We start from the raw sequence: 22,105 nt of genomic DNA, 5'->3' as shown, positions 1-22,105 counted from the left end.
CAAAAAATAAAATATGTATACACTGATTTTTTAAATTCAGTTTAGTTAACTGTCTTGAATAAGGAACCGAGGTTTGCATTTTATCCCCTTTTCATTCAGTGTTGATTTCCAGTTGCTCACTGATTTGTCTTTTAAGTAACTGGAAAATAAAAACCAGGTTTTTAATGATATCGCCTTAAAGGAAAGTATCTACTAATCATTTACTAAAGCCCAGTCAGGATTCTAAACGCTTTGCAAGCATTCTATTTTAATCTTCATAACAAAACTACAAAGTAAATTGTAGATACTATTATTCAGGTATCCTTGAATACAGAGAGGTTAAGAAACCTGCGCCAGTGGTCTCACTAGTTAAGTGATGTGCGGTACCTAAACCCAGACTGTCTACTCCAGAACCCTAAACAAATGGCCTATGCACACGCCCCTCCATGTAGACTATAAAAACAATAGCTCTATTCACACTAATTCTAATCACTACAAGTTCAAACTGCAGGCAAGTATGTCATACATTTGATTAAATTGTTAAAGGATGATTAGAAGACAATAATTTGAATGTTGTAACAGGGGCATTCCTATAAATAGGCACAACAGATTAGTTTCTAATGCCTTGTTAGAATAATAAATGGGAGATAATCTCCTTACCCCCTAAACTCTAGAAATTCTCTTCTACATTCTTCACTTGACACTTGTTTGTATTGAATACTTATTTTTTCTACAACAAGTTTACTCAAATTCAGGTTTTATTTAAGAGGTGGCTGTATTAACACCTCATTGACCTAGTCCTACAATATGATCAGCTGTGAAAGTAATAACCCCAAAGAATGCTGTGGGAAAAACATACGGGTTTGAAGGTCAGTTCTGGAAACAGACCTTGAAGCTGTTGTTCATTTTCAGAGCTTTGCTTTTTCCAGGTTATGCTAGTGGCACATTAAATTTAAGAAAGTAGAAATCAGGTCTTCCAGTCAAAGAAAGATGACAAATGCATATAGCATTAGAAGTATACTGCTTTTGTAGGCAATAATACAAGGGCTCACTTGGAATTTTCAACAAAAGACGCAAAGGGCAAAATAACACAAAATTTGGAGTAGGACAGCTCTGGGTCCACTTTCTGACCACGTTTCCACTACATGACCTGAAACAAGTCCCTCATCCTCTAGTATCTCAATTGTTCTAGGATGGAGGAGGATAAAATGGTTCAACCCATAGCAAGTACTCAATAGTCAGTAATAACCTAACAATAGAAACAGTGGTGGTGGGAGAGACGGTGGTAGCAGTGGTAGTGGAAAGAGACAATGGTAGTGTGTTCTGTGCGAGACACAATTACGAATGCCAAACTCACCCTCTGGACTGAAATTTGAAATGGGACTCACAAAGACTGATAGCAATCACTAATGGAAATGTTATTCATCAGCAGGGATGTTTTATAATAACTTCATGTATTTTAATAATTTTCAAAAAATATTTGAAAGTATTCTAAAGCGTAAGACTTACTACATCCCTCAAAAGGTGTAAAAGTTTTAAAATTACTATATATACTATTGCTGTTGGATTTTTTCCCTTCAATGAGCATTTCAATGAGCATTTCTATCAAGAAGCTGTACCATAAATATAAGTGTATAGTTGTAATTTAACCACAACAATTACACGCAATGAAAAATCCCTTAAAGTCTCACAAATAACTTGTAACTTGTTTTCAAAATAAAATTTTTTTAAATTCTTCTTTAAAAACTTCTGGGTTTTCTAGTTTCTTTTTTTAATTCTTCCGCTTATTCATGAAAAAAAATCTCAGTAATTGTTTTCTTTATAAAATGCTAATAAGTTCGAAAATCTTTCTCTCTCTGATTGCTAGCCAACTTAAGACCCATAGCTTATCCTGCAGCATCTTTCAAGTTGTTTATCAATGAGGACATGTAAGATGTGTATACATGTAAGATACGGTTTCATTTTTAAAGTAAAAGTGAGATACCCAAAAAAATACATTTCTCCAGGAAATTGAAGTCAAATGCAGGACTTGACTGGCAGCAAGTGCTGATAAAATCAGCGCAGCTCATCTAAACTGTTGTGGTCTCCAAGTAAAAAGAGAAGAAACAATAATCCTATTACGAGAAGGAATGGGGGTATTAGTACATGCATCCTACTTCAGTCGTAGGCTGGGAACTGTTCTGCCCATTTACTCACAGACCTGTTGAAGTGTCTCAGGAGGATGCTCATGCTCCATGTGACATTCCTCAATGGAATCCTTAAAAAGTCTCATCCCTTTTTTCTCAAAGGTATTCACAGAATCGCATACACTTTGTGCTCCTAGTGTTTATTCCAGTGCAAACATCTTTCTAAGAAATCAATCACCTTACAGCCCCCAAACCATTTTATTGCATTGGAGGATCTTGTTCACAAAATAAAAAATGGAAAGGGCATTCATGTACCCGAAGTTTAATACCAGACATACCATCTTACCTGATGCCACGTCAGATGAGCTCTGTCTCACCTTTCTGCGAACCCTCGTTCCGCAAATTTCCCTTTATGAACGCCTGACAAGGTCCCAGTGATGGAGCAGAGGGAGCAAGAACGGAGGGTGCAAAGAAAAGCAACCTTTAGCTTCACTATTCCCTCTCGTCCTCCAGCTGAAAGTTGTTCCACGTCCCGGGCAAAGAGAGAGCCCCACCAGGCAGTACCATCAGCTCCACAGAGTTGGAGTGATTCCCCCAAGAAGCTCCCCTGCGCCCCCCGTCACCCCCCAGAGACCAGCAGAGGAAACGGCATCTATCCCTTGGAAGACACTAGGCAGGCAAGAACAAATGCCAAGTCCTGCTGCTCACACCGAGGAGGAAAGGATGGAGGAGGCGGCGAATGGGATGTAGCAGAAACCCGACGGCCGCAGCGGAAGGGACACCTCCCCTCTCCAGACTAACTCTGAGCCATCTTCGCCCTGTTGTCATAGCACTTACAACGGACGCCACTGCGCAGTCACGCCGCGCCGCGCCGCCTTCTGGGGGCTGGAGTCCAGAGAGGCTGAGGCGCGAAGGAGGAGACCGACTTCTCAGGGGGCCGCGGTTGGAATTAGATTACTGCTGGGGCGGGGCTCGAGTGAACCACGGCCTGGTTCTTATTAGCAGAGAGGGATAATTACTGCAATCCTCTGCCCCGTCATGACAGCAGTTCCTCAAGGAAGACCCGCCTCCTGCCTGGGCTCTGGGCGCAGGCCACGCCCCCCAGAAGCGTGCCCGCGCCCTCCCCTCCGAGCGTGTGGGTGGGGCCTAGCGGGGACACGGCGTCGCGGGCATCTAGGTGGTCCTCTGGGATTCCGCGCTTCTGAGAGTCCCAATCGCCGTGTTTTTTTCCTGCCGGGACATTCATGAGGGCTTCGTCCATGCACCGCGCGACCGTGGCGAGGGTGGTCTCGGTAGCGAGCGCCAGCTTGTGCCCCATGGTGGTGGGGGTGGTGCTGGCCCAGTACACATTCACCTTGGAGAGGAAGACGGGGCGGAAGACCAAGATCATAGAGATGATGGAGCTTTTGAACAGTTTCCAGTTTCTCCTTTTTTTACTATTTAAAACAGCGCTGCTTTGAAGTTACTTGTGCCTGTGTCCTGATACACGTGTTAAATATATTTTCCGTCTATACCTTAGAGTGGATTTCCTGGTACATGGGATTGGATCTATGTCTTCTTTTGTTTTTTACTTTTTTAAAAAATCTTTACATTCACATTCAGTGTAGCCAACCTTGAAATTTTTCTTGTTTGCTTTTTTCAGTGGATTCTAGTGTAGGCTTTAAATTTTCTGTATTTCACCATCAATCCACAAATCCACATTCCCAGTAGAAAATACCATTCTAGTTTTAGTTTTTTGGTTTTGGGGGTTTTTTTGGTTGTTTTTGTTTTTGTTTTGTTTTGTTTTTACTGAGACTGGGTCTTACTGACAGGGTCGCCTAGACTGGAGTGCAGTGGCACGATCACTGTTCATTGAAGCACTGAAGCCTCAACCTCCCAGGGTCAAACGATTCTCCCACCTCAGCCTTCCTAGTAAGCTGGGACTACAGGCACAGACCACCACGCCCGGCTAATTTTTGTATTTTTTGTAGAGACGAAGTTTTGCCATGTCCAGGTTGCTCTCCAACTCCTGGGCTCAAATGATCCACCCACCTTGGTCCCCCAAAGTGCTGGAATTGCTGGCGTGAGCCACCACGTCTGGCCCCAGTAGTTTCAAAAATGACCTTTCAGTCAAAGCCTTGGTAATATAACCAGTTTACGATTGTATTCTGCTATATAGACACAGCAGATTTTTATTAGACTTATTGAAATGTCCATATTACCACAAGAAGACTCACAAATGGTTTTCTAATTATGGAGGAATCAAGTAAAGAGAAAAAAAGGTTTTATCTTTGTTTACACAAGTATACTTTATCAAATTGCTATAAATTATAAATAGCTTAAGAGACAAGATTTTCTTAAATCTGGAAAAAAATATTTGAGTAAAGAATCAACAACATTTGAAATAAAGTCATAAAAACATTGTCTTCATCAGTTATTTAAACTCATGTAATTAATTTTTGTTCTGCCTGATCTTGATTAATAGTTTCATGAACTCACTTTTTTATTACAGTTCTGGAAAGTGTTATTTTGTCCATTGATCTTCAAGCTTTTAGAAACCTGTATTTAAGAGCATTTTTTAGGGCCAGGCACAATGGCTCATGCCTGTAATCCCAGCAATTTGGGAGGCCAAGGTGGGAGGATCATTTGAGGCCAAAAGTTCAAGAACAGCCTGGCCAACATAGTGAAACCCCATCTCTACTAAAAATACAGAAAATTAACCCAGCGTGGTAGTGCAAGCCTGTAATCCCACCTACTCAGGAGGCTGAGGCATGAGAATTACTGGAACCAGGGAGGCAGAGGTCACAGTAAACCAGGATCACGTCACTGCACTCCAGCCTGGGCATCAGAGCAAGATTGTCTCAAAAATAAACAAATAAAAACAAAAGAGTACTTGTTAGAATATTTTCTATGAGTCTGTTTTTAAAAAAATAATTCAAAACAATAACATGGATGACAAAAACTTAAAACAGCCATGGTTAAAAATCTGATGAAGTTAACAACTGAGAAGAACATTTATTTATTGCTATTACACACAGTATTTGAAGATAACCAGAATGATGACTGGTAATATAATACATTTGTATGATTTTTTTTTAAAGATGCGGTCTTGCTCTATTGCCCGGGCTAGAGTGCAGTCACACATTCATAGCTCACTGCAACCTCAAACTCCTGGACTCAAGCAATCCTTTTGCTTCCGCCTCTCAAGCAGCTGGGACTATACGTTTGTACCACCATGCTTGACTTTTTTTTTTCTTTTTTGTTTTGTTTTGTTTTAGTAGAGACAGGGTCTTGCTTTGTTGCCCACGCTGGTCACAAATTCCTGGCTATAAGCAATCCTCCAACCTCAGCCTCCCAAAGTGTTGGGATTATAGGCATGAGCCATCATTTCCAGCAGACTTGTATGAACTTATATAATTTTTCAAACATTCATATCAATAACATTCCCATAAATACAAATAAAAGAAAAATCTAGCATCAGTTATCATTTGACAATGTTTCTTATAAAATTTACCAAATAACCCAAATCATTTAATACCTCTACAAGATGAGAAAGATATCTTTTTGTTGCGGGAAGTCAGGGACCCCGAACGGAGGGACTGGTTGAAGCCACAGCAGAAGAACATAAACTGTGCAGATTTCATGGACATTTATTATTTCCCCAAATTAATACTTTTATAATTTCTTATGCCTGTCTTTACTACAGTCTCTGAACATATATTGTGAAGATTTCATGGACATTTATCACTTCCCCAATCAATACTCTTATAATTTTCTTTTTTTTTTTTTTTGAGACAGAGTCTCGCTCTGTCACCCAGGCTGGAGTGCAGTGGCCGGATCTCAGCTCACTGCAAGCTCCGCCTCCCGGGTTTACGCCATTCTCCTTCCTCAGCCTCCCAAGTAGCTGGGATTACAGGCACCTGCCACCTCACCCAGCTAGTTTTTTGTATTTTTTAGTAGAGACAGGGTTTCACCGGGTTAGCCAAGATGGTCTCGATCTCCTGACCTTGTGATCCGCCCATCTCGGCCTCCCAAAGTGCTGGGATTACATCTTATAATTTTCTATGCCTGTCTTTAATCTCTTAATCCCGTCATCTGTGTAAGCTGAGGATGTATGTCGCCTCAGGACCCTGTGATGATTGCATTATCTGTAAAAATTATTTGTAAAACATGTATTTCAATAATATGAAATCTGGGCATCCTAAAAAAGAACAGGATAACAGTGATTTTCAGGCAACAAGGGAGATAACCATAAGGTCTGACTGCCTGTGGGGCCGGGCAGAATACAGTCATATTTCTCTTCTTGCAGAAAGCAAATAGGAGAAATATCACTGAACTCTTCCCAGCAAGGAATAACCCTGGGAAAGGAATGCATTCCCGGGGTGGGTCTATGGACAGCCACTCTGGGAGTGTCCTCCTTATGAGGTTGAAGATAAGGGATGAAATACGCCCTGGTCTCCTGCAATGCCCTCAGGCTTGCTAGGATTAGGAAATTCCAGCCTGGTGAATTCTAGTCAGACCGGTTGTCTGCTCTCAAACCCTGTTTCCTGTTAAGATGTTTATCAATGACAATGCATGCCCAGTGGGACATGGAACCTCATCAGTAATTCTAATTTCGCCCTGGCCTTGTGATTTTTTATTGCCCTTTCAAGCATGTGATCTTTGTGACTTACTCCCTGTTTGTACCCCCCTCCCCTTTTGAAATCCCTAATAAAAACTTGCTGGTTTTGCGGCTCAAGGGGCATCACAGACCTACCAATAGGTGATGTCACCCCCAGAGGCCCACCTGTAGAATTTCTCTCTTTTGTACTCTTTCTCTATTTCTCAGACTGGCCGACACTTAGGGAAAATAGAAAAAAACCTACGTTGAAATATTGGGGGCTGGTTCCCCTGATATCTTTCAATGCTTTCCAGGAGTCCAACTGGAAAATTCCAAAGTTAATTCTACATTTAAAAATCTTAAATTGGAATTTGATTTTGAAGAAGTTTTTAAAAAGGCTCAAAACACTGCATCAATACAGAATCACAAGTTACTTGTGAAATAAGTCATTCATATAACCAAAGTGATAATCAAAAGGCTTAAAAAGCCATACAAATAATCACATTAAAATTATCTTAACCATTTTAAACTTCAGGTTTAAAAAAGAAATCAAATATAACATAGGCAACACAGGAAATTATGTTGATAAAATGTATAATCTTCCTCAGGCCAGGTACCAAAAAATTAAATCTGCAATGTGATTGTTTCTCCTTTTGGGGAGCTCATTTAGATAACCTGGAAGTCAAATCTGATGAAAAGGGTACTTGAATTTAATAAGATACAGGAAGATGTGTCCCAGGTCATGATTATAACAATTTACATGTATCAAGAAAAGCCAAAAGTACAGAATCAAGTTATATTGAAAAACAGCATTGATTTCTAGACCTTCAGGATAAATATTTAGTGTCAGGCCATACCAGCAGTTAGAACCAAAAAAAAAAGTATAGCAACTGATGAAAAAAATTGAAGGAGAGAGTTACCATCCCAGGCTTTCTAAAGAGGAGAAAAACCTGAATGCAATGATATATGACCTGCAAATCAAATAGCAAGACATGGCAAATTTGAACCACTGAGATATGAATCCAAGAAATTGCAAAAGCAAAACTCTACCTCAAGTGATATTACCAGACAGGTGCAATATCTGTAATCCAAGCATTTTAGGAGGCCAAGGTGGGCAGATCACTTGAGCCCAGGAGTTCGAGACCAGCCTGGACGATATGGCAAAATCCTGTCTCTACAAAAAATACAAAAATAGCCGGGCATGGTTGCATGTGCCTTTAGTCTCAGCTACTAGGGGGGCTGAAGTTGGAGGAATGCTTGAGCCCAGTAGGTCAAGGCTGCAGTGAGCCATGATCGTGCAACTACACTCCAGCCTGCATGACTGAGTGAAACCCTGTCTCAAAAAAAAAAAAAAAAAAAGCAATGAAATTACTATTTTAAATGAAGAAGACAGCATTTTTAATGTGAAACTAGGGAAATTAAATAAATCTCAGTGAAAAAAGGGAGCAGAAGTAGAAACTGCCTGCAGTTTAGAAGTAGCTGTTAAAGAAATAGATTTTAGAATTCAAAATGAAAGCTTCTTACAGTTTTATCAGGAGCAGATCAATACTTCAAGAAAATGTTGTTTTAAAAATGAAGGACCAGGTTCTGGTCCTGTATCAGTGCACCTCCAAAGTCAATGTTTAAATTTTAGAAAACCACTTATAAACTATTTATTTTTAATCCCAGCCAACCTGATCATTCATGAAAGTTTTCTCATAGGCCTATTATTCATAAATGCTCTTAGACTTGCTTAGAGATTTTCTCATTTTTTTAATGCCCAAGTCTTTATCCTCCCATTTTTCATTTTATATAAAAGCCAATTATTTTATAGGACTAAAATTTACTATTCAAGATTATTTATCATATAAAATTATTTTTTCCTAAATTCATTTTTGATTAATAAATATAAATATATTTAAAATTTTATAAACTTTAAAAAGCCAAAAATTAACTTATATTTATTCAGTGGTTTGTTTCCATTTTTATCTTATTTGGATGTGATCCAGACATTGTATCTACTATTTAACATAATATAACTTCAGGATTTTAAATGACATAAAAATTTCATTAATAAATATTTACTCTATTTATAATTAACTAATTTATTTTTTATCAATTACATCTAGATTACTTCTGAAAACTGAAATACGAGACAAAGCTAGTCATTGCTGTGTTTATTAACAAGTTTCATGTCTGTTAATATCAAGTATTTATCTAAGTAAGAACTTTAAAGTTAAATACATGGGTATCCTGTTGATAACTCAGAAGACAGAGCTGTTTTAAGTATATCAACAATATTAAATCAATCTTATATATGAAAGAATTTCACAACAAAGTCATTCTGTTTTAGACTGGGTTTATAGCATCATGACCTTAACACATCTAGCAAAAACAAATATAAAATTATCTGACCAGTAAACCTAGGCAAAAATGTATGTTGACAATTTTGAAGACAATTTTAAAACAATTAATGAAACATTTAGTTAAGTCACATAAACTAAAAGGGGGGGTTATTTGCTATATATTTTATATAAGCACTCATTTTTCTCACTGTTAATAAAATGTTTATGAATTTTGGCTGACTATGACATATTTTATAATGTAAAAATACCGTGGACATGCATAAACACATTTAAGCATGTTTCCATAAGTAGAAATAAAGTTCTTATAGCTTTTTAGATTTTTAATCATGAGATAGTAAATTATATAAACTCAGATGGGAGGTGGAGCAAGACGGCAAAATAGAAGCCTGCACCAAGCATCCCCCAACAAGGATAGCAATTTAAAACTCCCTACACAGAAAAAAGCACCTTCATGAGAAGCAAAATCAGGTGAACAGTGACAGTACCTGGTTTTGTTTTTGTTTTGTTTTGTTTTGTTTTTGAAACAGAGTCTTACTCTGTCACCCAGGTTGGAGTACAGTGGCACAATCTAGGCTCACTGCTACATACGTCTCCCAGGTTGAAGCGATTCTCCTGCCTCAGCCTCCTGAGTAGCTGGAATTATAGGCACGTGCCACCATGCCCCACTAATTTTTTGTATTTTTGGTAGAGACGAGGTTTCACCATGTTGGCCAGGCGGGTCTCAAACTCCTGAACTCAAGTGATCCTCCTGCCTCGGCCTCCCAAAGGGCTTAGATTATAGGCATGAGCCACCGCACCCAGCCAGTACCTGGTTTTGACTTAATATTGCTGAAAGATGCACAGAAGAAGTAGAAAAAAGTATTGAATTGCCAACACCACTCCTCCCACACTCCCCAGCAATGGTTGCATGGTGTAAAGAGCATTTCTGTGCACTGGGGGAGGGAGAATGCAGCAAATGTAAGGCACTGAACTCAGTGCTGCCCTGTTATAGCAGAAAGGAAGACTGGACAAAACTCAGCTGATACCTGCCCATGGAGAAAACACTTAAACCAGCCCTAGCCAACAAGAAATCACCAATTCCAGCAGTCAGAAATTGAGTTCCCCCAAGCATCATGACAATGAACTAAAGTACTTTGGGGCTGTAAGTAAACTTGAAAAGCAGTGTAGGCCACAAGGACCACAACTCCTAGATGAGTCCTAGGGCTGAAACAGGCCCAGAGACAGTGAACTCAGTGGGTGCATGGCCTACTGAGACACCAGCCAGGGCAGCTGTGGGAGTGCTGGCATCAACTCTCACCTAGTCCAGGTTGCACAGCTTGTGGCTTCAAAAGGGACTCCTTCCTACCACTTTAGGAGAGGAGAGGGAAGAATGGGGAGGACTTGGTCTTGCATCCTGGATACCAGCTCAGCCATAGCAGGATAGGGCACTGGTTAGAGTCATGAGGCCACCCTCCATTCCAGGCCCCAGTTCCCAGATGGTGTTTCTACATACAATGTGGGCCAGTAGGGAACCTGCTGCCTTGAAGGGAAGGACCTAGTTCTGGCAGGATTCATCACCTGCTAACTGAAGAGCCCTTGGGCACTAAACAACCAGCAGTAATAGACAGGTACTCCATTGAGAGCCTTCAGTGAGACTCTGAGACTTATTGGCTTCAGGTGAGACTCAGCACATTCCAGATGTAGTTGCTATGGAGCAACAGTCTTTATGCTTGAGAAAAGCAGAGGGAAGAGTAAAGGGACTCTGTCTTACACCTTAGGTACCAGCTCAGCCAGAGGTGAGTAGAACCCAAAGCGGGCTCTCGGGGTCCCCAATTCCAAGACTTGGCTCTTGCATGGTATTTCTGCACCCGCCCTGGGTCAAAGGAGAACCCACTGCCCTGAAGGGTGAGACCCAGGTCAGGCAGATTCACCACAAGCTGACTTAAGAGCCCTTGGGCTTTAAGGGAACATCAGTGGTAGTCTGGCAATACTCTCCATGGGCCTGTGGTGGTGGTGGCCACAGGGTGAGGCTCCTCTGCCTTTGGAAAGAGGAGGAAAGAGTGGGAAGCACTGCACCTTGTGGTGTGACGCAGCTCAGCCACAGTACAATAGAACACCAAGTAGATGGTGAGGTTTTTGACTGTAGTCCCTATCTCCCTGACAGCACCCCCACCAGAACTTGGGAGAACTCATCACTCTGAAGGGAAGGACATAGGCCTGGCTGGCTTTGCTACATGCTGACTGTAGAGCTCTAGGGTCTTGAGTGAATACAGGTAAGTAGACAGGCAGTGGTTCTAAAAGGCCTTGGGTGAGATCCAGTGCTGTCCTGACTTCAGGTCTGACCTAGTGCAGTCACAGTGGTCGTGGCCACAAGGGTGCTTGTGTCACTCTACCTCCAGCTTCAGGTGGCCCAGAACAGAGAGAGAGACTTCATTTGTTTGGGAAAAATTAAGGGAAGAGAATAAGAGTCTCTGTCTGATAATCCAGAGAAATCTCCTGGATCTTGCCCAAGTCCATCAAGGCAGTACCTCTACAAGTCTTCAAGAACCACAGGATTACTGTGCATGAGTTGCCCTCTAAAGCAGATAAAGCTTTAGATCACAACACCCAAGTCCTTTCAAATATCTGGAAAGCCTTCCCAAAAAGGATGGGTACAAACAAGTCCAGACTATAAAGACTATAAGAAATACCTAATTCTTCAATGCCCAGATACTAAAGAACATCTACAAGCATCAACACCATCCAGAAAAATATGAACTTAGCAAAAGAACTAAATAAGGCACCAGGGACCTATCCTGGAGAAAAATAGATATGCGACCTTTTGGACAGAGAATTCAAAATGGCTGTGTTGAGGAAACTCAAAGAAATTCAAGAAAACAGAGAAGGAATTCAGAATCCTATCAGATAAATGTTACAAAGAGATCGAAATAATTAAAAAAGATTAAGCATAAATTCTGGAGCTGAAAAAATGCAATTGGCATACAGAAGAATTTATGTCTTTTTATAGTAGAATTGATCAAGCAGAAGAAAGAATTAGTGAGCTTTAAGACAGGCTATTTAGAAATATAGTCAGTGAGACAAAAGGAAAAAAAACAATGAAGCACACCTACAGAATCTAGAAAATGGCCTCAAAAGAGCACATTTAAGAGTTATTGGCCTTAAAAAAGAGGTAGACAGACAGGTGTAGAAAGTTTATTAAAGGGATAATAACAAAGAACTTCCCAAACCTAGAGAAAGATAACAATATCAAGAACAAGAAGATTATAGAACACCAAGTAGATTTAACCCGAAGAAGACTACCTCAAGGCATTTCATATTCGAACTCCCAAAGATCAAAGATACCTACTAAAAGTAATACAAGAAAGGGAGAAAGAAGGAAGAAAAGATCATAAAACAGCCAGAAAACAGACAACAAAATGGCAGGAGTAACTTATCACTTATCAATCATAACATTGTATGAATATTGGAAAAGAAGTAGAAAAAAGTAACATTAAATGTAAATGTACTAAATTCTCCAATCAAAAGATATAGAGTGTCTGAATGGATTAAAAACTCAAGATACATTGATCTGTTGCCTACAGAAAATAGTCTTCACCTGTAAAGACACACAAAGACTGAAAATAAAGATGGGAAAAAGATATTCCATGCCAATGGAAACCAAAAAAGAGCAGGAGAAGCTATACTATTTTGTATATTACATTAGACAAAATAGATTTATATATCAGACAAAATATATTTCAAAACAAAAACTATCAAAAAAGAAAAAGAAGGTCATCATATAATGATACGGGGTAAATTCAACAAGAGGATATAATAATTTATAAATATATATGTGCCCCACACTGGAGCACCCAGATATATAAAGCAAATATTAGAGCTAAAAAAAGAGATAGGTTCCCCAAAAATAACAGCTGGAGACATCAACAACCCACTTTTAGCATTAGACAGATCATCCAGATAGAAAGCCAACAAACAAACATTGTACTTAATCTGCACTACAGACCAATGAACCTAGCAGATATCCACAGAACATTACATCCAACAGCTGCAGAATACACATTCTCCTCCTCAACATAAGGATTATTTTTAAGAGTAAACCATATGTTAAACCACAAAATAAGTCTTAAAACATTTCAAAAAATTGAAAATATATCAAACATCTTCTCTGAACACAATGGAATAAAACTAGAAATCAATAATGAGGAATTTTGAAAACTAGATGAATACATGAAAATTAACCAATACGCTCCTGAATGAGCAGTGGGTCAATGAAGAAATTAAGAAGGAAACTGAAAAATTTTTTGAAACAAATGAAAATGGGAACACAGCATACCAAAACCTATAGGATACAGCAAAAGCAGTACTAAGAGGGAAGTTTACAATAAAAAGCGCCTACATCAAAAACGTAGGAAAACTTCAAATAAAAACCCTAATGATGCATCTTAAAGAACGAGAAAAACATGACCAAACCAACCCCAAAATTAGTAAAAGAAAAGAAATAATAAAGATTAGAGGAGCAATAAATGATTTTGAAATGAGGAAAACAATACAAACAATCAATGAAATGAAAAGTTGTTTTTTTCAAAAAGATAGATGAAATTGAAAAAACTTTAGCCAGATTAAGAAAAAAAGAAAGTAGACCCAAATAAATAAAATCAGAGAGGATAAACAAGACATTACAACTGACGCTGCAGAAATCCAAAAGATCATTAGTGGCTACTGTGAGCAACTATATATGCCAGTAAGTAGGAAAACCTAGAAGAAATGGACAAATTGCTAGACACATACAATCTATCAAGATTGAACCATGGAGAACTCCAAAACCTAAACAGACCAATAACAAGTAATAAGATTGAAGCCATAATAAAAAAAAGTCTCCCAGTAAAGAAAAGCCCGAGACCCAGGGGCTTCACTGCTGAATTCTACCAAACATTTAAGGAAGAAATAATAACAATCCTACTCAAGGTATTCTGAAAAATAGAGGAGGAGGAAATACTTCCAAACTAATTCTATGAGGCCAGTACCCTGATCCAAAAACCAGACAAAAACACATCAAAAAAAGAAAACTACAGGCCAGTATATCTGATGAATATTGATATAAAAATCCTCAACAAAATACGAAGCAAACAAAATTCAAGAATATATTAAAAAATCATTCATCACGACCAAGTGGGATTCATCCCTAGGATGCAAGGATGGTTCAACATATGCAAATAAATAAATGTGATACATCATATCAACAGAATGAAGGACAAGAACCATATGATCATTTCAACTGATGCTGAAAAAGCATTTGATAAAATTCAACATCCCTTCATGATAAAACTCTCAAAAAACCAGGCAAGGAAGTAACATATCTCAACATAATTAAAGCCATATATGGCAGACCCATAGCTAGTATCATACTGAATGGGGAAAAATAGAAAGTCTTTCCTCTAATATCTGGAAAATAGCAAAGATACCCACTGTTATTCAACATAGTACTGAAAGTCCTAGATGAAGCAACCAGACAAGAGAAAGAAATAAAAGGCATCCAAATTAGAAGGAAAGAAGTCAAATTACCCCTGTTTGCAGATGATATGACCTTATATTTGGAAAAACCTAAAGACTACATCAAAAAACTATTAGACCTGATACATTCAGTAAAGTTGTAAGATACAAAATCAACATACAAAAATCAGTAGGATTTCTATATGCCAAGTGAACACTCTGAAAAATAAATTCAAAAAGTTATTCCATTTATAATAGCACACATAAAATTAAATACTTAATAATTAACTTACCCAAAGAAATGAAGGATCTATATAATGAAAACTAGAGGCCAGACGTGGTGGCTCATGCCTGTAATCCCAGTACTTTGGGAGGCCAAGAGAGGTGGATCACCTGAGATTAGGAGCTTCAGATCAGCCTGGCCAACATGATGAAACCCCATCTCTACTAAAAATATAAAAATTAGCCAGGCATGGTGGTGCACGTCTATAGTTCCAGCTACTTGAGAGGCTGAGGCAGGAGAATCACTTGAACCCAGGAGGCGGAGGTTGCAGTGAGGCAAGATTGTGACACTGGACTCCAGCCTGAGTGACAGAACAAGATAGTCTCAAAAAAAAAAAAAAGAAAAAAAGAAAACTATAAAAACATTGAGGCAAGACATTGAAGAGAACAGAAAAAAAATGGACAGATATTCCACGTTCACGTATTGGAAGACTCAATATGGTTTAAACGTCCACATTACCGAAAGCATTCTACAGAATCAATGCAATCCCTATCAAAATACCAATGAAATTCTTTACAGAGATAGAAAAACAATCCTACAATTTACGTGGATCCACAAAAGACCACAATAGCCAAAGCTATCCAGAGCGAGAAGAACAAAACTGGAAAAATCACATTACCTGACTTCAAATTAAACTACAAAGCTATAGTAACCAAAACATCATGGTACTGGAACAGAAAACAGACACATAGACAATAACAGAATAGAGAACTCAGAAATAAATTCATACACAGTGAACTCATTTTCGACAAAGGTGCCAAAAACATATGCTGGGGAAAAGACCATCTCTTCAATGAATGGTGTTTGGTAAACTGAATATCCATACGCAGAGGAATGAAACTGACCTCTGTCTCTTGCCATATACAAAAATCAAATTAAAATGGATTAAAGACTTAAATCTAAGCCTTTAAACTATGAAACTACTACACAAAACATTGGGGAAAATACCTAGGACATTGGGCAAAAATGTCTTGAGTAACTCCCATAGGCACAGGCAACCAAAGCAAAAATGGAGAACCAGGAACACATTAAGTTTAAAAAAAAAAAAAAAAAAAACTTCTGCACAGAGAAGGAAACAATCAACAAAGTGAAGAAACAACCCACAGAAGGGGAGAAAATATTTGCAAACTACCCTTTTGACAAGGGATTAATAAGCAGAACATGTAAGGAGTTCAAAAAACTCTATGGGAAAAAATCTAATAATCCAATTTAAAATGGGCAGAAGATTTGAATAGACATTTCTAAAAAGAAGACATGCAAATGGCAAATAGGCATATGATCATCAGAGAAATGCAGATCAAAACTACAATGAGATATTATCTCACCCCAGTTAAATGGCTTATGCTCAAAAGACAGGCAATAATAAATGTTGGCGAGGATGTGGGAAAAAAGGGAACCCTCATATACTGTTGGAGGGAATGCAAATTAATATAGCCACTATGGAAAAACACTTTGAAGGTTCTTCAAGAAACTAAAAATAGGGTTACCATATGATCCAACAATTCCACTGCTGGTTATATATGCAAAAGAAACGAAATCAGTATATCGAAGAGATATCTGCACTCGCATGTTTGTTTGCAATAGCCAAGATTTGGAAGCAACCTAAGTGTCTATCAACAGATGAATGGATAAAGAGAATGTGGTACATATACATGATGGAGTACTATTCAGCCATAAAGGAAGAATGGGATGCTGTCATTTGCAACAACATAGATGGAACTGGGGACCATTATGTTAAGTGAAATAAGCCAGGCACAGAAAGACAAATATCGCATGTTCTCACTTATTTGTAGGATCTAAAAATCAAAGCAATTGCACTCATGGATATAGAGAGTAGGGAAGGTTACCAGAGGCTGGGAAGCACAGTGAGGTGGCGGAGATAGTTAATGGGTGAGAAAAATAAAAAATAAAAAAATAGAAAAAATGACTAAGACCTACCATTTGACACCGTAACATGGTGAGTACAGTCAATAATAATTTATTTGTGCATTTTAAAATAAGTAAAAGAGTATAATTGGATTGCTTGTAACACAAAAGGTTAATGCTTATGGGGATGGATACCCCATTCTCCATGATGTAATTATTAAGTTTTGCATGCCTGTATCAAAACATGTACCCCATAAATATTAATACCTATTATGTACCCACAAAAATTAAAAATAAAAATTATATATACATATGGACTCACAAGTTTATAAAAAGACAGTTGGATCCAAATTATGTTTCTGAAAAAATCAGATGAGGCTAACCTTTAAGACTTTTTAAATAGGTAATCATATGAGGGTGGAGAACCAAGTTTTGGGTAGAGCAGTTTAAGGCAATTACCAGATTGGACAAATAACCATTAGCTGTGAAACTGTGACTGGATTATGTCAGGAGGCCCAAAAGGTAACTAACAAGGTCTGCACAGCATATTATTTGTCCTTGAAGATGAGAATGTCGCCATTGCTCAACCTTTTGGTAGTTCACGGTGATTGGGTGCTCACCCACGTGTGTGAGATGTGCCACCCACTGCCAGTCTGACATTAAAAAAAAAAAAAGTTGCCATTCCTTTTAGTATAGGGAAGGCTTCTTTTACATGGGAATTTCATCTTTTGTCCTTAAGAAACAGCACAAGGGTCAAAATAATTTTCTTTTGAATCTGTTGGTTTTCTTGTGTTGTTACTTAGTGTGTCACAATAGCTGAGGAGTTTTGGAAGAAACAGTTTGGTTTAGAGAAGGATACACAGAAGGAATTGTAGGAAAAGATCCTGAAAAAAGAGTCTCAGCCAGTTTTGTGCCAGTGTTTTGTAAAAAGGCAATCTTTGAGTCCTGAGAATCTTTTTGAGCCTCAAGGTATCAATTGAGATGTAAGTATTATTTGAAGTGTGTGATTTTATGGCCAATGTCTTAGTTTAGTTTGAGGAATAATAGACTGAATGATCCGATAATGTTTCAACATGTTACCAGCTGGAGTCCCAGATAATATTTTGGCATGCTGTGGAACTTTGACTTCCCATTCGTAACTAAATTCGTCTAGATGATTCATTTTATTGCCAAATGCACAAAAGCAAATTAAAACACAAGGACTGAATACAACCAAAGCCACACAGACGGAAAATAAAATACATACTTACCAAGAAGGATGATAAGCCACCTTCTCCAAATGAGGGGAAATCCCTACACCTAAACCTTCCAGCTGAGATTGACAGGAAGATGATGACCCTTCCCAGCAGGAGAGCTCCCAAAAGGAGGCGGAAAGATGCCTCTTGGGAAAAAAGTGGGGAAGGCTCTCCTCAACCAAATTCCAAATAAAACACTATTTGACCAAAGTCAGAAGTCTGGTCGAAGAGAAACTCACCAAAGGGAAAAGAGGCAGCTTAGGGAAGCAGGAGGCTCCAGGGGTTCGAGTGTGGGCACCTCTCATCATAGTTCCAGGGGATGGGATTTTCCCCAAGGCGAGGCAGCTTTGGATCCATGCTTCTGACACCAAGTATGTTTAAGTCAAATATTATAGACAGATAAATCTCTAAGGTTAAAGCGTTTTATTAGGGAAGCAATAATCACAATTCAGGGTATACACATAGACCAGGTGGTCTTTGGTATGTGAGATGAACAAAGAGAAGGTTGAGAATTTTATCAGAAAGAGAAATGTTGACCCGGCATGGAGTCTTATGCATGTAATCCAGCACTTTGGGAGGTCGAGGCGGATGGATCACGAGGTCAGGAGATCGAGACCATCCTGGCTAACAGTGTGAAATCCCATCTCTACTAAAAATACAAAAAATTAGCCGGGCGAGGTGGCGGGCGCCTGCAGTCCCAGCTACTCGGGAGGCTGAGGCAGGAGAATGGTGTGAACCCAGGAGGCAGAGCTTGCAGTGAGCCGAGATCGCACCACTGCACTCCAGGCTAGGTGACAGAGTGAGACTCTGTCGCAAAAAAAAAAAAAAAAAAGAAAAAGAAAGAAAGCTCTGCCAGGCGCAGTGGCTCACACCTGTAATTCCAGCACTTTGGGAGGCCAAGGCAGGTGGATCACGAGGTCAGGAGTTGGAGAACAGCCTGGCCAACTTGGTGAAACCCCCCTCTACTAAAAATACAAAAAATCAGCTGAGCGTGGTGGCATGCGCTGGTAGTCCCAGCTACTCGGGAGGCTGGGGCAGAAGAATCACGTGAACCCAGGAGACAGAGGTTGCAATTGGGCCACCGCACTCCAGCCAGGCGACACACCCAGACTCTGTCAAAAAAAGGAAGGGAAGGGGAAGGGGAAGGGGAGAGGGAAAGGGAAGGGAGGAGGGAGGGAGGGATGGATGGAGGAAGGAAGGAAGGAAGCTCATTGGCACTAAAGAAGCTTTGGGAACCGGCAAGCTCTTGATAGGTGAGTGACGGAAGTAGTTAAAACCAGTCGCAGTAGTTAAAATCAGTCGCAGAGCCAGGGCAGGACGTTTCAGCAGCTACCAGTTAAAACTGATCTTAAAGTTACACCAGTCCATTTTAGTGGCTGGGCTTCTGGAAAATTTAATTCTTGGAGCAAGTCCTTTGACCCCAAGTGCTTTTCCCCCTGGCCCCTTGATTTTCTTTTACTTGAGTATGACAAAAATTACCAAATTTCTATAACTAACTTTCATACAAATGTGAGACAGGAACTAGAAGGAAGGAAAGGTTATTGGAATAAGAAAAAGAGGGGAAATGAGAGAGAAAGACGGCAGAGAGAGAAAAACAAGGTAACAATCAGTGAGAGAATGCAGAGGCAGGGACCAGAAATGTGGTAAAATCAGACAGAAGGACACAATGAGAGGAACAGCAAAATCTGAGGCCAAGGTGGGTGTGGGAAGCAGCATGGAGGAGCGGGGAGAAGGGGATCTGAAAAAGGACTGGTCTGGATCAAAGTCAGTAAACCAGGTTCTGTCTAATCCTCCTCAGTAGGTACAGGAACCTCAAGTGTTAATGGTAAAATCCAATGTAATAAGGCCAGGCCCTAAAAAAATTTCCACCTTTCATTGAGCCTGAAATAAACGCAGTTTTGTGAATCAGAAAACTTCTTTGGTTTTGAGAGCAGTAAACCCTGGAGGCTAAGCTATGCCAGTTGTTAACTTTTGCTTGGCACACACTGAGGATGGCTAAAGAAATGACCAGCCTTAGTCAGATCCCTTGAGGTCAGGAGTTCAAGACCAGCCTGGCCAACATGGTGAAACCCCGTCTCTCCTAAAATTACAAAAATTAGCCCAGCATGGTGGCACACGCCTATAATACCAGCTACTTGAAAGACTGAGGCATGAGAATCCCTTGAACCTGGGAGGTGGAGGTTGCAGTGAGGAGAGAGCATACCACTGCACTCCAGCCTGGGCAACAGAGTAAGACCCTGTCTCAAAAAAAAGAAGGGAAGGGGAGGGGAGAGGAGGGGAGGGAAAAGGCCAGCCAAGCAAAAATACCTTCTCACTCCCATCAAGACAGCAAGACCCCATCTGTATTTTTTTAAATTATTAAATAAACAAATGGAATGAAAAAAATCCCCCAAAAGTCCATCTGAGCCAATTTGAGGCCAATGGGACATCAGGGAAATTTGTTTCCAGCAGCTTCCTATCCTCTTCTTTACCAAGAGATTCTCCAAGGGTTTCCAAGAGATTCTCCCACTCCCGCTATTCCCACTATTGCCATCACACCTAAATTCACGAGGTTTGATGAAAAACTCTGGAGTAGAAATCAGACCATTTTGGTTGCAGGGCCACACCCTCCTTCTGAGCCTCAATTTCCTTATCTTATATTGCCTTGCATGCCCCCATAGGGTTTCTGTGAGAATCAACTGGGACAACATATGGGGGCAGGGGGAGATCTGCACAGCACTATATAAATGTAAGGAATCACATTTATCTACGAGTAATAGAAGACCCAACTCAAAATCACTTCAATAATAAAGAAATGTATTATCTCCCAGAATGAGAAGTATGGATAGGCAGCAACACCAGGACTAGTTGATCAAATGTCTCTTTCACATCCCCAAGGACCCAGGCGTCTCCTTCTGTCCTCTGCCATCCTCTGGGGGTTGCAGGCAACAACATCCAGAGGCAGAAAGGGGATCTTTGACACTCCCAAGCATCATTTATTAAGAGCAAAGACAACCTTACCCTGAAAGCCACCTCCATCAGACCCCTCCTCATACCTCATTGGCTAAAACTGCATCACAGGTCCATTGCTAAAACAATCAGTGGAAAGGAGAACAGAATTACTATGACTGGTTGAAAACAAGTCAAGATTCACCTCTAGAGAGGAATGAAGAGGCCTCCACTCTCTAACCAGCCTCCCGTAGGATTTCTGAACAAAGTAAAAGCTGATACCAAGGAAGAGAGGGAGAAATGTCAATTGAGTTGCCAAACATTTGCCCCAGAATACCAGCTAAGTTTGGTGTCTGCCCTTCCTCCCTCAGTCTTTCATACCTGCAGGCCTAACATAAAGCACATTGTCTGCCATTTTTCCTCCCATCTTACTGGTTACCAACTATTGATGGTTAGAAATAACATTTCTTTTTTTTTTTTTTTGAGACAGGGGCTCACTCTGTCACTCAGGCTGGAGTGCAGTGGCACCATCATGGCTCACTGTAGCCTCTACCTCCTGGGTTCATGCAATCTTCCCACCTAAGCTCCACAAATAGCTAGGACTACAGGCACAAGCCCCCATACCTGGCCCTAGAACTAATTTTAACAGCTGTTTTTAGTGCATGACCAAAGGGCTTCTCATGTTTCTACTGTGCTGCAGGAGACTGTAGACATGCACACCTGATGGTCCACTTCACCATGAGAGTTCCTTGAAGACTAATATTTTGGGTAGGAAAAAAAAGAAAGATTTTGCATTGTACCCTCTAATCTAGCTGTGCATTAGAATGTGATCTTTCCCTTCTCCTACTTTTTTCCTTTCCTCATCTCCCCAGTGGGGAAAGGTCACTGGTAAGATAAGAACTTGTAAAAATACACCGTAGCAGCAAAATAATGGTGTCAAGGTTATACTGTGAAGGGTGGTCAATACAGGAGAAAATCTACTCTTTTTTTAGCTGCTCCATTCTGAAAGGTTTAAAACCTGTCCAGTAGCACAGACTAAGGACCAGGTCCAGCTGCCCCAACACAAGTGGGCCAACACCAAGGCTGTTTGGCCTCAAGAATGAATCTCCGGTATCTTAGGAGGGGGTAGAAGAATAAAAAGAAAAACAGAGGGGTTCATGGACAGGAGGGTACAACAGAAAGAGACCACAAAGAGAAGTCAGAGAATATCAAATCACAAAATAATTTCACTGTCAGGCGCAGTGATTCCCACCTGTAATCCCAGTGCTTTGGGAGGCTATGGCAGGAGGATTGCT

At 39.9% G+C, this 22,105-nt stretch overlaps 2 protein-coding genes across 5 annotated transcripts in view; one reads left to right on the top strand and one right to left on the bottom strand.

Annotated features, from left to right (window-relative positions):
• BBS9 (Bardet-Biedl syndrome 9) overlaps positions 1-3,249 on the bottom strand; it is a 510,510-nt gene extending 507,261 nt beyond the window's left edge. For 2 of the 4 annotated variants that reach the window (XM_050783267.1, XM_050783270.1), the window contains exon 1: positions 2,943-3,249. The gene's annotated coding sequence lies outside the window, so the exon portion shown is untranslated. The other 2 variants (XM_050783266.1, XM_050783269.1) reach the window with 2 other exon arrangements.
• Positions 1-22,105, top strand: part of LOC126950102 (uncharacterized) — a 480,177-nt gene that overhangs the window by 252,684 nt on the left and 205,388 nt on the right. The gene's annotated exons all lie outside the window — the stretch shown is intronic.

This window comes from Macaca thibetana, chromosome 3 (genome assembly GCF_024542745.1).
Source record: "Macaca thibetana thibetana isolate TM-01 chromosome 3, ASM2454274v1, whole genome shotgun sequence".
NCBI classification, from domain to species: Eukaryota; Metazoa; Chordata; class Mammalia; order Primates; family Cercopithecidae; genus Macaca; species Macaca thibetana.
This window is presented reverse-complemented; position numbering and strand designations above follow the sequence as displayed.